Below are 16,798 nucleotides of genomic sequence, written 5' to 3'. Positions count from 1 at the left end.
ATGCCACTATGGACTTACACCTAAGCCAGTAATCGGCTTGCAGTGCGGTCTACAAACTAAAAAGTAAACTCCAAAAAGAAAATTTTAAGTTAGGAATTGCGTACTACTACAAAATCCTTTATTGTTTTCCATACCACTTTCCTAAGTTGATACGTTTCTGGTAATGTGTCCCCACCTCATTACCGGTGTCTGTTAGCCGCGAAAGCCGGGCAATTACATAGGAAATGCTCCAACGTCTCATCACCTTCCCCACAAGCCCTGCACGTGCAGCACCGATACTGCATAAGTGAGCTCGTACTCCCGTTATGGTACCAAAAGCTATACTGACCTTCTTCTTATTTCCTTTCAGTAATAGCCTCGTCCTATCACGATATGCATCTCCCCATAGAAATTTCGCCGTCCTACCGCCAAAGCCCTTAACTCGGATGTAGCCGCAGTGGCTGTCTCACACTTAATCTGTATGTCAATCAGTCGGATATCTAGAATAGTCTCCAATGCCCTAGTGGGAGTGATCCTCATCGCTCCGCCTATGCCAAGACAACATGTTCTCCGAAGCCCCATTTCGAGCCTACGGCCCGCCTAATTAGTGCCCAACATGTGTGAGCATTCTCAGTACACCCCTGAATGTGACACTTCCACTTCAGATTGCTGTCCAAGATCACACCCAAGTATTTGATCTTGACAGAAATCGAAATAGTTCTATTGAAGAAACGTGGTGCGTTAAATTGGCCAACTTTCGTCTTCCTCTTGACCAGGCAAAATTCAGTCTTCTCTGGGTTAACATTGAGACCCCTGGGTCTAGCACAGGCATATGCCATATGCAAGACCTTTTCGGCGCTTCTGCATAGTTGGTTGGGATCCTTACCCCTAAGAAGTAGTTTTCATATAGTTTCGAGTTTTCATATATACTCGAGGTTGTGGGTATCTAAATTTCGGCCCGGCCGAACTTAATGCCTTTTTTACTTGTTTTTAAATAATTGGTTTAAATTTTATTTTTTAATTTACATTAGATTTATTAAGATATATTTCTGCAGGTGGACACACTTATTTGTGAAGAACATATCATGGCAACCCTAAAGACAGATGTTCTACATTAGCCCGCACGTGTAATTTATTCAGAACTTCGTTGTGCTGGATGGATGTCATTTCCATAAAATTTTTGCTGCGCTGCGCTATATGGTACTTAAATAAAACAGGGCTATAGTCTTATTTGGTGTTTATTATAACAGATTTCGTTGAAGTTAGTTACACAAGTTACGATAATTATTCAATTGTTGTCGAATAAGCTATGGGCACAAGACTTGTTTACTTTATACAGTGTACAAGGTGACCCCTGTACGACAATGATAAGAGTTTACAATCCAAACCCATCGCTGATGATCACGAACAGTGTCCACCTAGCTGTCTTTGAAAATTAGAACGCTACCGATAAGAGTTGCGCCAGCTATTGTCATTGAGCAATTAGTTATTACTTATGAGCGCAGTAGTTATTTGTTTGTTCAAATTGAAATATAACTGTACCCTAAAAACAGACCTCGCCTTTTCTAATGTTCCATTAATTATAGCTAAGTCAATTGAGAGACTGAAAATTCGAAAAATCAGTCGGCGAACATTTGCCCAAATCACTATAACGATTGCGTGGATTTAGTAAACTTCCATTCATTTCAAATTAATCCATTTTAATAAAGTATTTAACTGGAAAAATCAATCGACAGTTTGAATTCAGTGGTCAGAAAGCATTCCACATTTCTGAATTTCGTATATGAAGGTATTGTGTTGTTGTGTTATAAAGTGAATTGATATACGACGTCTTCTGTTTTTACGTTTACGAACGAAAATTCACATAAATGGAGGCGATTGGTTCCACATTTTAAATATCAGCTAAAATACGATAAATAAAGTAAATTTAAATTCAGGTTGTGTCATACGCATATTTTATTTTAAGAAAAAAATAATAGAAAAAAAACAGTTAAATTGGAAACACAAGTCATAAAACTTAAAAAAAAAATAAACAAAGTTGGCATAGAAACAGAGATCGCGAGATCGGTCTGTATGGCATCTAAGGTCTAAAAGGTACAGCGGACCCAAAACGATTCGCATTGTGAACTCAAGTTTCTTCGTGTTGTTGGATTGCTTAAAGGTTGCAAACACAAATTCGCCTAAATCGGTTCACCCATCTTTAATATCTGGCGTTTTTTTGTCAAAAAATATTCAGAATATGAAAAAAGAATACAAAAATTAAAAAAATGAATTTTTTTAATGTCCATTCGATGAAACGAATTGCTATGTTTTCAAGGTTTTTTTTTCATACAACCTAAAAACTATATGCATTTGCATGTTTCCGCTGTCTAATAACAAGGGGCCTACACTTCATTCCAGAGTCCGATAGATGTGTCTCTTGACGCACGCTCCAAAATTATGTATTAAAATTGTGGAAGACAGAAGCATGGACGGTTTTGTGACAAATGTAAGCTAGCCCAAACAACCCGTTTTGTTTCTTATGAATAAAACTTATTATTCAGCCTTTTAAATTGTTCCATTATTCGATGGAACTTAGAATTTCTTGAAACATTATTTTATTTATTAACATATAATTTTTCATCAAAAAAGAAAATAAAAACAAGATATAAATCAATTATTTTGCTTTTGGAATGCAATGAATGAGAACATTAAAAAATTGAACATCTTACTCATATTAATTAGTTTTATTCGACCTTTTAATTTTGTCTTTTTGGTGAATAATTAAGCTCGAGGTCAATGTTGTTTGCCTTGTATTTATTTATTTTAACAGTATTTCGCCTTCCTTCGAATGGCATCATCAGGCTAGATACCAAGCAATAAAGGATATAAATTAATTAAACACAAATTCACATATATTTAACATAAACAAAAGCTTAAAGAGTTACAATAGGTTAGGTTAGGTAAGAGTGGCAGTCCTTTACAGACTCACTTAGAAAAATTTAAAGTCCATTGTGATATCACATTAGCGACAGACCAAGGCTTCTGGCGGGAATCGAACCCACGACCCATGCACTGGTACCAACTCGGCTACCGGGAGTTACAATAACAATGTGTGTGAAAAACTGCACGTATTGTAAAAGAAGATGCATAGAGAAGACAGAAGAAGAAATCGCCGATACACGCGATTTGATAGTTTACATCGAAAAGTAACTAAACAAGAGGGGGAAGTTCTATACTATATTTAAGATTTATAGCATACTCTGCAATATTATTGAAAAGACTGCGAGCAATATTATTTTAGAACATTTTAACCCTCATACGATTCACTAGAGGGTTTTTTTTTTGGTTTTTTTTTTAACAAAAAATCGTTAAAAACTCACTTAAAATTAATTTTGTGGCTGATCAAGATATGATACCAAAAATGTTCGCTATGAAATTCTACTGAATACACCACAACTCAAAACTTAACCTGAAGGTCAGAAATCAGTAAGAATATATAGTACATTTTACGGTTAATGTATTAAAATAAAACCTACTTTTACGAGGATAATGTGAAAGACGAAAATTTTCCTTCCAGAATTCGATTATAAGTCACTGAACAACAAAAATGAGTATATTGGATACATTAGTGAAAACCGCGACACCAACTTCGCAAAAGCACAAAATTATTTTCATTTTTTTTATTTTTTGCTTGAATTCCTGTCGCCCTTTTTTGGAGTTTGAACATGAAAGTAACATGAAACTTCATTTCAGACAAATGGTCTCAAAAGAAGACATATTCTACATCAAAATTCAGAGAGTTCGAAAATAAACTATTCATAAAGATGTTAAAAAATTTCACGCGAAATTTATTTGCTGACAACTTTAACTGTTATTTTAGCATGATTTCGAATATTACCAAAATCTTCCACTTTAGGAGCATATTGTCAAAGGAAGAAATATTGCACATCAAATTGAACTATGAGTCATCAAAGATATGAAATCTATCAATACAATAGAATTGACATACATAAGTACCGCCTACAATACATGTTTAAAAAACAAGGACCATAAATTTTGGTAAATTTGGTAATTTTTTGAATTCATTGCATAGTGTCCCCACAATGATCACTATATGAGAATGATGTCAATGAAAGAAATGTTCCAGCTCACGCACCTTTCGTGTTTTGTTTCACTGTCTTCAGTTTGGTCTATAATTTAACCATGAATCGTCTTATAAACGAAAAACGCTTGCAAATTTTCGAATTTTATTATCAAAACGCGTGCTCTGTTTTGCTCAATGGGTACGTAAATAAGCAAAACTTTTTTTTGGGTGAAGCAGAAGCATTGCAAGAGCTACCAATGCATCAAGAAAAAGTCTCAGTTTGATGCGGTTTATGGGCTGGTGGGATCATTGGACCGTGCTTCTTCAAAGATGATGCGAATCGTAATGTAACTCTTATAAACGAAAAACGGTTGCAAATTTTCGAATTTTATTATCAAAATGCGTGCTCTGTTTTGCTCAATGGTTACGTAAATAAGCAAAACTTTTTTTTGGGTGAAGCAGAAGCATTGCAAGAGCTACCAATGCATCAAGAAAAAGTCTCAGTTTGATGCGGTTTATGGGCTGGTGGGATCATTGGACCGTGCTTCTTCAAAGATGATGCGAATCGTAATGTAACTCTGAATGGTGAGTGCAACCGCGATATGATATCGAACTTTTTTGCCCGAAATGCAAGAGCTTGATTTGCATGACATGTGGTCATATTGACAGGCGAGTTCGGTGAACATTTTATTTCACGTTCGGGATTGGTCAATTGGCCGCCTAAATCGTGCAATTTAATGCCTCTGGACCTTTTTTTGTGCGGCTATGTTAAAGCTCATGTCTATACAGACAATTGACGCATTGGAAGACAACATTGAAGCATTTATTCGTGAGATACCGGCCCAAATATTGGAAAGAGTATGCCAAAATTGGACTAAGCGGATGGACCATTTGAGGTGCAGTCACGGTCAACATTTGCATGAAATAATCTTGAAACATTAAATTACATGGACAGTTCTATCGATTCAAATAAGGAGTTCATGCATTTTCTGAATTGAATGTGTTTTTTTTTTATTTGAAAAACTTTGCTAAAGCTCTTAAAAAATCACCATTTATTATCTTAACTAAGTAATCACAAAAAAATTTCGTGGAAAGCGAACATAGTACGAGCCATAAAGTGGATAATTAATCTGTTTTTACAGTGAAACCTTATATAAAAAAACAGGGAAAACATTTTCTACTATTTACTATTTTTATAGCAATTGAGTAATATTTCTCTCCGCTGTTGAATGCTAGTCATTAATTGACTATCTTTTGATGTAAAAGACACTTTGTTCATTGGAAAACTTTTTGGAACTTCGTCTGTGGTGAAGGATGGTTATATTACGCAACAATTCAAAAATGTTTTTAAACCAGAAATGCTTTATTTAAAGCAAAAAACACTTTACTGCAAGAAACAATGACTAATTTAACTTGTTTGCATTGCTTATAGCACAAGCAATACAACAGAACATAGTTGGATTTGTTCGAAAATGAAGAGCTTAATGAATATTTTTTATACTTATACCCTACACCCTTACGAGGCTCAGGGTTTAGTAATTTAGTACATTTGTTTGAACATCCCAGATAAGAGGGAGATATACCGATCGACCAGTATTGCTTTCTTATTCGATGTCGCCATTTCCGCTTGTTTACCCTTGCAGATTTGTGTACAAAGTAAAAATCGCAATTTTCAACCGATCATCTTCAAATTTGGGACGGAAATTTTTGTAATTTAGAGAAGAATCCTATCGAAACTGAAAGAAATCAGTTCACGAAACTTGGCACTGGATTCTATTATGATTCTCAAAACTGGTGAATTTCATCGAAATTGGTTCAGATTAAGATATAACACATCACATGTACATACACAAATGTATCGTCGATTTTCTCTTTTAGAGCCTTTGATTCTCACGAAATTTGATTCTAAGCATTCTGTTGTAGCTGTCGATTTTATCAAAATCGATTCAGATTATGATATAGCTCCAGAAATATTCGCATAGCCCGATTATCACTTTTAGAGCAGTACTTACTGCAATTTCACATGGATTTACCCGAAATATTGCATTTGTCGCAAATTCTTGCATGAATTTAACATAAAGGATCTTGCAATTCTGTCGTTAACAAAGTCCAATGATTTTTACAAAAGAAGTCTACATGTCGAAAATTTCGTTAATAGTAAATGAATTATATTTGCGAGTGTAGTTGAAAGTCTTCTTCAGTAATAAAGGATGGCTGTAATACTTGAAAATTCAAAAGTTCTCTTATTAGTTTAGATGTTGGAAGTCATAGCAGAAATCATAGTGCAAAACATCAGCCTAATCGAATAAGAATTGTGCTCAAGAAGTAATATCGGAATATGGGAGATATATCTAAACATGAACCGAATTAGTCTGTTTACCATCCTCAATGACATCGTATCTGTACAAAATTTGAAGCAATTTCCTTATGCGTTTAGATTATCGTATCTTTCTTGATTTTTACGGACGGACGGGCAGAGGGACGGACGGGGTGACAATGAATTGAGTGACGAAGAAACTGCGAACACATTTCGTAGCAGTGGTACTGAGTTGTAAAATAGTAGCGACATGTCGCTGTTCCAATACGATTTTCGCTTCAATTACTTGACAACACAATTAAATGCTCACGAAATTGGCACCAATCAACTCTGTTTATATGATGTTGCCTTTGTTGTGTGTTATTGTTTGACTTTTGTTTGTGTTCTGGCTAAGAATAGAGACAACAATCAATATGAAGTGCGAGAAGTGAAAACAGTTTGCTTTAAAAGATAAAATTTATTTTAATTTTACATCAGCATACAATGTTTGCTGGTATTACCAAACTCATTTATTTTGGTGTATAATTTTTAGCGTCGCAGAGCATTAAGCTTAAATCTTAAATTGGACACTACTCATTGATATATGAGCCAGTTCCTTAATGGAATGTTCGTGGGCAATATGCATAGGATAGCAAATCAATATTTCGAGGTGTTACAAAGGTAATGACTGCAAAATATGTTTGCTAATATCAGAAGGAAACGTCTTACAACTTTAAACATCTAAACAGTCATTTGATTCATTTCCTAGTAATGTACATTTTTGACTTTAAGTTTTTGTTCAAAAATATCTATTTAGTAGATACTTTTTCTCTGTTATTTGAAATATAAAAAATTATATAATTGTAGAAAGTTTTGTAAAATTAACTAATGCGCAATATACAAGCTTTTGGAGTATTTTTGTCAATTTGAGTCTAAAATCAATATTTTTTTATCTGAAAACAGCAGAAATGTTTACTGTTTTAGCAAAATATGACTGCTGCCCATTTTCAGCAGATTTTCTGCTGTTACAGCAAACATTTTTGATGTTTTTACCAACATATTTCTCTAGGTGCCCCATCCTATGATGGAGGGTATAAAATAGGAGGAAATCGACAAGCATACCTGTATTGCTATTGGCTGCGATGAGATAAATATATAAGCTCAGATGTCACCAGCAATACAAAGATCCAATCCCGAGCACTATTGGGTATAATTGGGATGTATTCAGTATCGGATTGCTTATTTTATTTAATTTGAAAATAGCGGAACTATGCGAACTATATCGGTACACTCATAGAAAAAAGTCTGCAAGCAATAGCAGACACTGTCTTCTGACTGTTAGTAGTAAAATTTGCTGCTACTACAGCAGTAGTTTTGCTGTCATAGCAACATGTTTGCAATTTCCGACCAGCAGATTCCTAACTAATAGTCTGTTTTTTGCTGCAAATGCCAGCTGCCCAATTCTTGAAAGGGTTGTTATGAGTTCACTCCACCAAATTAGTTATTTTAAACAGAAAAAATATTTGCAGCCGCAATTTTTATCTGCTGAAAATAGGAAAGCAGAGATTATTGCTGTTTCAGCAAACAAAGGGCTGCTGTATTAGGAAACATTTCGGTCAGCTAAATCAGCAAACAAAATCTGCTCTATTAAGTACAAAAATCTGTTGAAAACAATTTATGTTTTTTTATGTTTGCCTGTTACTTGTTTTGACTAGTTTAGGCATATTTTTACAAATTTTGTTGGAAGAGATGATTTTAGTTTAGAAGCTACCTAATCCATCCATTGGTATATATTGCTCTACTAATGTGTAAATGACTGGAATGGTCTTTTGTTTCTTAATTTAAAGAAAAAAGATGAACGCATACATTCAGTGGTGATTATAAGCATACACTGAGACACATATTTACATTTGTATTTTATTTTTTCTCCTAACATTCCCTTCATAACAAAGCAGCAGTCATTTTCAGCAAACAATACACTTTTCAGCAGTCTGCTCTGAATTTTTGTCAATTGAAATTACCACCTTTATTCTTTGAGATATCATATAAAATGTCAATCCTATAACGAATTATACTATGTATTCCAATTCCGATTCCTTTGTAATTGAATGGGTATATTTTTAATACATAATTCGATACCTACGCATTTTTGACCGACTTCTTCTTAGTCGTGATAATCCATTAGCTACTTACACGGGCCGGGCTCAAAGTCCATCTTTGTCTGATCATGCCCTTATCTTCCATGTCTTCAGTTACAAGTAAGAGATGTGCCTGAGTATGTGGAGTACCGTGATTTCAAGAACATAGATTGAGTTGGCTTGATTTTATTTACTAACGGATGTCAATGTAAAGTGTTTTACAATTTCTTCTCTTTTTAATTCTCTATTTGATTATGTTCCTATCATTAGAAGGCGTGTACGTTGTCCAAGGGGGCTATTGGATTGATTCGAATAGAATTGTGCCAGCAAGGTCTTTAAGGGTTCTATCATTTTCCGCTTTTCATTTGAACCGTTCAGAGGCAAACTGGCGAACATATTGCAGACTTCGTAACAAGGCAAAAGGCATTATTCGGAAGGAAAGGCGAAATTATTTTCCAAGTCGTTTCCGTGGTCAAGATTCATCAGGATTATGGAAAGTTTTAAAATATTCCGGAAGTGTAGGAGCTGATAATGATGTGTTTATTGACTACTTTCCTAATGCTGTCAATTCATACTTTGTTTCCGATACTGATAACCTTGAATTCGTTAGCTTTGATAATTTTGATGACTCTATAAATTCATTTTCTTTCCAATGCATTGATGAACTTGATTTATTTGCTGCCATAAACAGGGTGAAATCTAGTCTATTGGAGTTGACGGTATACCAATCCATTTAATAAACTTATCTATCCTTACATATCCTGTCTTATCTTAGACATAGTTAACCAGATCTTGAATACATCAATTTTTCCTCAGGATTGGAAAATCGCGAGGGTTGTCCCTATTCCTAAGAACAAAGTCATATGCTCCCTTGCTGACATTAGGCCTATTTCCATCCTTCTTGCCTTGTCTAAAGTTGTGGAACACATCATAAAGAATCAGATGCTAAGTGCCACAATGAGTAGGATCATTCCCAATATGCTTTTCGATATGGCCATAATACAACCAGCCTGCTTCTCTCACTGATTCCGTTCGGGATAATGTAAACAATGATAACTTAAGTGTCTTGGTTTCTTTAGATCTGTCCAAGGATCGATGGACCATTGTAAATTGATTAATAAACTTAAGAATGAATTCAGTTTTTCTAAAACAGCTTGCAAGCTGGTTTTTTCTTACTTGATTAAGAGATCTCATTTTACTATTGTTAACGGAGAAAAATCCGACAGGCTTTCTCCGCACTCTGGTGTTCCGCATGGTTCCGTTTTAGGTACTCTTTTGTTTTTGCTTTATATTAATTACCTACCAATTATAACCAACTCGAGGATTTGCGAAGCACTCATATATGCTGATGACGTTTTTCTTTTATTTACTGGCAGCCATTTTAGCACTGACTTTTTGCAAGATAATATGAATAATTGCTTGAGTAACCTTTTGGGTAAGTCTAATGATAATTCAATTTCCGTTAACCCTTCGAAGACTAAGGCCATAATTGTTTGTCCTACAAATCACTTCTTTGCTGACCTTAGTTTATAATTTGACAATGTAGCCATTGAACTTGACATAAATGCTTGGGCTTGGTTCTGGATAAAAATTTGTGATTTAGAAACTTTATTGACACTCTTGCTGGTGGGGTCTTGGCTTCTTTACGGAGAATTTATTCTTTGAATATTTACTTCCCTTTCCGTGTAAGACGCACAGTTGCCAGCTCTGTTTTATTGTCGCAGGTCTTACATTGTCTAGAAATAGTATCTGGTACTATTGGAGGTCATTTTATTAAGCTAAAACGGGTGGTGACCTCAAATATCCGTTTCGTTTACCATGTTCGGCGTAGAGAACATATGTCTGGCTAAGTAAAACGGTTTTTAGAATGCACTTTTGAGAATTTTGCAAGTTTTCGATCTATACTTTTCTTTTATAAAATTATTAAGAATCGTATTCCCACACGATTGTATCAGAGTTTGAAATTTTCAAGATCTTTACGAAACCCTCAAACACTGATAAAAAGAATTGTAAATTCTTAGAATTGTAAATAAATTAGATAAAAAGAATTGTAAATTCTTTTTATGCAGGATCATGTTTGGTTGTTGCTCGTTGTTGAAATAGACTACGTATTTTTTGGCATACTAATAATGTAATGGAGGCCACCGTAGCGGAGGGGTAACCATGTCCGCCTATGACGCTGAACGCCCGGGTTCGAATCCTGGTGAGACCATCCGAAAAAAACATTTTTCAGCCGTGGTTTTCCCCTCTTAATGCTGGCAACAATTGTGAGGTATTGCCATGTAAAAACTTCTCTCCAAATAGGTGTCGCACTGCGGCACGCCGTTCGGACTCGGCTATAAAAAGGAGGCCCCTTATCATTGAGCATAAACTTGAATCGGACTCCACACATTGATATGTGAGAAGTTAGCTCCTGTTCCTTAGTGGAATGTTCATGGGCAAAATTTGAATTTGCAATAATGTGTTTGGGTTAAAGCTTTTAAATTTCTTGTCTGATTTGTAGCTTTTATACACCAACTTTAGCTTTAAAATGTGTTACTGCTAACTAGACCTCAATTTCTTTTTTAATATTATCCATTACCGATTTATTATGGCTAGGGAACCACTAAAGTTCCTATTTTCTTTATTTTTCTTGTATTTAAACTTATGATTATCTAGTTCTAAGTTTGAACTCAGGTTTATTACTGTGTAATATAGATTTATTGGCTTTTTTTATTACAGAAGAAATGAAATAAATAAATGTAATACATTCTTCTCCTCACTGAGTTCTACTATTTCTTTCAGACCTATCTAAATCTGTGAAAATTTATGAAAATCGATTCAGCCGTTTTCGAGTCTATACGAAACAAACAAAATATACACACTTTGAATTTTGTATAATAGAATCTTTTCATTGCTGTGCTAGTGGAAAAAATGTAACAAAGGCTGGGACAAAAAACTAAAGGATTTTTTTGGGTGCGGATAATAGGATTTAGAATTGTATATTGCTCATCTTTATATCATGTAATAACATTTATGTGGCTTACAACGCGAAATATGCTTAAAATAACAACAACGTATTACCTTACCTCGAAAGGTGTTTAAATTTGTTCCCACATATAACGAATAATTTTTCTGCTATTCGAAAGTTCATTTATATCCCTCTCTACACTATAAGTAGGTTGAAGAAATCTCTTGCGCATCGCGTATGAATGAAGCGTTCGTCTCACGGGATTCACCCCTATGGAAGTCAACAACCATTAGAATGCTAATATAGAATCATTAAAAACGAATCATGGAAATTTAGAAAAAAAAAACAGTAAGGAATGGCAAAAGTCGGGCGGTGCCGACTGAATAAAACCCTACACCTACTCTATAAGGGCAATGTGGGAGCTACATGCAATTCTGAACCAATTTTGATGGACCTCGGCGAGCAAATATGTTTAAACAATAGTAACTACGGTTGACAACTGACAACATTATTGCAAATTTCCCGAAATCGAACGAACATATATATAGGAGCTATATGTAATTCGCGGAAAGCGTTTTGCAAAATTTTGCATGATGGGTCAAAAAATGCGCTTGCTATGACTCCAGAAGTTAAAATCGGAGTCACACCAAGCGCATATACATACATATATATATATATATATATATATATATATATAAATATATATATATATATATATATATATATATATATATATATATATATATATATATATATATATATATATATATATATATATATATATATATATATATATATATATATATATATATATATATATATATATATATATATATATATATATATATATATATATATATATATATATATATATATATATATATATATATATATATATATATATATATATATATATATATATATATATATATGCCGTTTCTAAGTCTATAAGGAACACACAATCGTAGTAACAAACAAACACAAATTGATTTATATATATAAATATATATATATATATATATATATATATATAAATCAATTTGTGTTTGTGTGTTATATATATATATAAATCAATTATATATATATATATATATCAATTTGTGTTTGTTTGTTACTATGATTGTGTGTTTCTTATAGGCTTAGAAACGGCAGAACCGATTTTCTTGGTCAAAATAGGGTACTACATTTTTTCATATCTGAAGGGGGGACGAACCCTCCCCCTTACCCTAACTTTCAGAAACGCCAGATCTCGGAGATGGGTGGTGCGATTTAAGCGAAATTTTGTGTGCTCTCATATAGTACCCTAAAAATTTGGTATCCAAATTTCGGATGGGGTACCTAGGGGGGCCGCCCCACCCTAAAACCTACCAAACATATATTTAGACCAATCACGACAATATCGGACTCAAATGAAAGGTATTTAAGATTATAAAACGTATCTGATATCCAATTGTCGGACCAAGTGTTAGGGAGATCACCTTAACCCCGATAACACCCCTAAATCGGACATATTTACCGCCCATAGCAATATGGGTCTCAAATGAAAGGTATTTGCGAATAGAATACGAATCTAATACAAAAATGTGGGACCACGTTTCTGGGGGTCCACCCCTTCCCCAAACAGGACTTATTTACTGACCATGGGAATATGGGGCTTAAATAAAGGGTATTTGAATGTAGAATTCGAATCTGATGTCCAAATATGGGATCAAGTGTTTGTGGGGCCGCCTCTTCTCAAAAACGTCATCCAAAGGGGACAAATTTACGACGATAGCAATATGGGGCTCAAATGAAAGGTCTTTGGGAGTAAAGCACGAATCTGATATCAATATTCGGGAAAAGTGTCCATCGGGCCACCCCACCCCCACAACACCACCCAAATAGGAAGTATTTGCTGACTATTGCAATATGAGGCTCAAATAAGAGGGTTTTTAGAGTAGAACACGAATCCGACATATATATTTAAGGCCAACACACTGAGTGGCCGCCCAACCCCCAAAACACACCCAAGCTGGTCATGTTTGCCGACTATGAGGCTCAAATTAAAGGTATTTGGGAGTAGATCACGTATCTGATACCTATATTAGGGACCAACTGTCTAGGGGACGTCCCACCACAATAACAACCCCCAAATAGGACGTATTTGCTCACCAAGACAATTTGGGTCTTAAAGATAGGCTTCGTCTCTAGACCGAAAAACATGCCTGTACCAAATTTTAAGACGATCGGATAAAAACTGCTACCTGTACATTGTACACAAATTAACATGGACAGACTGACAAACAGACGGACGGACATCGCTAAGTCGAATCAGAAAGTGATACTGAGTCAATCGGTATACTTATCAATGGGTCTATCAATCGTGCTACAAACAAATTCACTAAGTTATAATACCCTGTACCACAGTAGTGGTGTAGGGTATAAAAAATATTTCTATGGCGATTAGATTCGTTGGTTATTATTATGGGATAAAGAAGAAAGCCCGTGTCTACGGTACGTAAAAGAGGAATTCAACATTATCATTATACGAGTTTCAACCAATTATAGAGATCACTTATAACTGGAGACCACAATGGAAATTTACCAAAGAAACTCTGGAATTACCAACTTAAATGTGCACAATGAGTAAAATGTCTAGTTATACCCTACACCACTACTGTGGTACAGGCTATTATATTTTAGTGCATTTGTTTTATAACATCTAGAAGGAAGAGAGTTAGACCCATTGATAAGTGATTGATAAGTATACGGCGCGACTCAGAACCGCTTTTTGATTCGATTAAGCTATACCCGTCTGTCTGTCCACATTAAATTATAATCAAAGTACAGATGGAAATTTTCATCTGATTACCTCTGAAATTTACACAAACTTCTTTTTTGGGCTAAAGTCTATTGAAAGCAATCCGTTCCGAAATTCAGTTATTGAAATGGAAAAAATCGGTTCAGATAGATAGATATAGCTTCCATATATGTGTTTGTCCGATCTGGACCAATAGTGCAGTATTGTGGTCATTTGTTAACCGATCCACATGAAATTTGGCGCAAATGATTCACTTATGATTCTTCCCAGTACAGGTGAGTTACACGGAAATCGTTTCAGATTTAAATATAGCTCCCTTATATATGTATTGGCTGATATTCATTTCTAGGCGCATTTATTAACCCATATTCCCATATGTTCTTATAGGGCTTCCTCTAAGTGTATACAATTTGGTCAAAATCGGTTCAGATTTATATATAGCTTTCATATAAAAGTTCGTTCTATTTTGAGTAATATTGCAATTATAGGTACCGATCCTTTCGACATTTGATACAAAGTACTTTTATGATTGTTAATATTCACAGTAAGTTTTATTGAAATCGGTTCAGGTTAAGATATAGCTTCCATATAGACGCAACGATCGACTTCACTTATAAAGTCGAAGTTATTGAAATTTAGCAAAGGAATTTTCGCGAAACATGATTCGTATTGTTTTATTATCTATCTGAACACCTATGCCGTTGTCCATCAAAATCGGTTTAGAAGTGGATATCGCGTTCATAAAATAAAATCGCCTCACTTTTGCCTTTCCTTACTGGTTTTTATATGATATTCCGCTTCAATGTTGGCATGGAAAGGAATCTTTTGTTTGATATTCACCTAATTCTAATTGAAGGAGACATTTCTTGAATCTCCTTCGGTACAGTAATTCTTGTTCAGCTGGGTACTTGCCGGAACAGGTTAAGGTCCCTTAGAACTTTTTGTCAACACTACCTTTCCTCTCAACACGTATGTATGCGTAGGAATAAACAAGCGGACACATTTGTATGCATACATATTTATAAGGCCAAGAATGAACTAAGGTCATGTCCGAAAAATATATTCTGTTTGATTGGAATACTTGTTTTTGTTTGTGAGTCTGGCGTTTTATTTTACGTCTTAAGAAAATTTGTGACGAACAATAGGAAAACGTCAATTATAATACACATACAAGTATCAATTACATGTACAATCAGTGTGTGTACGTGTGTCTGCGTTAATGAAGGTGAGTGCGGGCGTTTATAACGGCCGGTAGTTCTAAACACCACCTCTCATAATTTGTATTTTGTTGTGTTTTTTTTTTTTTATCGAATGATGGGTTAATCGGGAGTGTGGCCTCATTTCAATATACTCGTATTAAGAAGTTCTTAACATATAACACACACAGGCAAGTACTTGACACGTACTTGTGCCATTTACAGGTCCCAATGAGTGCAATTAAAAACATTTCATATGTATGTACACTCATACATATATGTGTATATATGATAATTTGCTTAATCATTGGGGCAGATGTTTTGAATTTATGTTTCGAAAACCAAGACAAATTTTAGTTTCCATTCCAAACCTGAAATCAAAAGTGAAAAAACGAGTACTATATGAGAGACGTTGCTTACCTAACTAAAATCAATAGAACAATAAAAAACCATGTCGACAGGCCGGGACAGACGTATCTACTTGTACAAATATTTTTATTTCGATACCATATCGGTGTGCCTTTTACTTGTATTTGTGTGTTGTTTTTTTTTTTTTTTGCAGAATTCGTTGTTTGCATTTATTGCCATCATATGCGAGGTGCCATCTAAAAATGTTTTCCCAGCTGAGATATGCATAATCATATGTACCTTTGACTATTTATTTTTGCCTTACTCCAATAAAAATACTCAAAATAACATTGTTTAAGTTTAGTACTTAATGTATTTTAGTACAAATTCCTAAATCATCGTAAAGGAGTTTTCAAACAAATGCATTTCTTAATTGATTAATTATTTACAAGGCTTCATAAATACGTTCTGCTACATCTTATCGTGATCAGTAATTTACTCTCATATATACTTCATTCGAGGTGGTTCAAACTTATTCAGGGTTTCGCATGCAATATTTCGTTTTTATACGACAAAATCAATTTTAAACAATCTGTTTACCATCGTTATCTGTACTGACTACGGCCCACATCGGACCTCATTTGAACGTAGCAGCGACTACGGCGATCTCTCACTTTGATATGAGTAGTAATAACGGATAAATTAACGAATTTTGAAACAATGTGTTGTTTTAGGCTCATCCGTTATGGATATCCTTGCCCGTTATGGTCTGATCGGATCATAATTGGATATAGCAATATGTAGACCGATCTGCAAAATAGGCTTCTTGAAGTTGTAAAAGGAGCATTCTTCTTTGAATTTCGAAAACATTGGATAAGGAAAGTTATGTTTCCTTGGTGAGTATCCAAAGTACGTTCCAACGGACCTAATGGCGTTATCACTACATTTTATTCTTTTAATATTCTCTAAATCTATAACCCCTATAATTAATCTTTCTTTGTGCTGTTCTACTGAGACTTTCTGTA

General features: G+C 34.6%; 1 protein-coding gene and 1 long non-coding RNA gene across 3 annotated transcripts in view; one reads left to right on the top strand and one right to left on the bottom strand.

Annotated features, from left to right (window-relative positions):
- The window catches only part of LOC106084910 (phosphoenolpyruvate carboxykinase [GTP]), a 68,696-nt gene that overhangs the window by 16,172 nt on the left and 35,726 nt on the right, over window positions 1-16,798 (bottom strand). The window lies entirely within an intron of this gene.
- LOC106084911 (uncharacterized) lies at window positions 1,417-16,131 on the top strand. Its single transcript, XR_001220882.2, has 2 exons — window positions 1,417-1,768; window positions 15,988-16,131. It is a non-coding gene; the product is annotated as an uncharacterized LOC106084911 (long non-coding RNA).

Source organism: Stomoxys calcitrans, chromosome 5 (assembly GCF_963082655.1).
Source record: "Stomoxys calcitrans chromosome 5, idStoCalc2.1, whole genome shotgun sequence".
NCBI classification, from domain to species: Eukaryota; Metazoa; Arthropoda; class Insecta; order Diptera; family Muscidae; genus Stomoxys; species Stomoxys calcitrans.
Note: the sequence above shows the minus strand (reverse complement) of the source record. Positions and strands in the feature narration are given on the sequence as shown.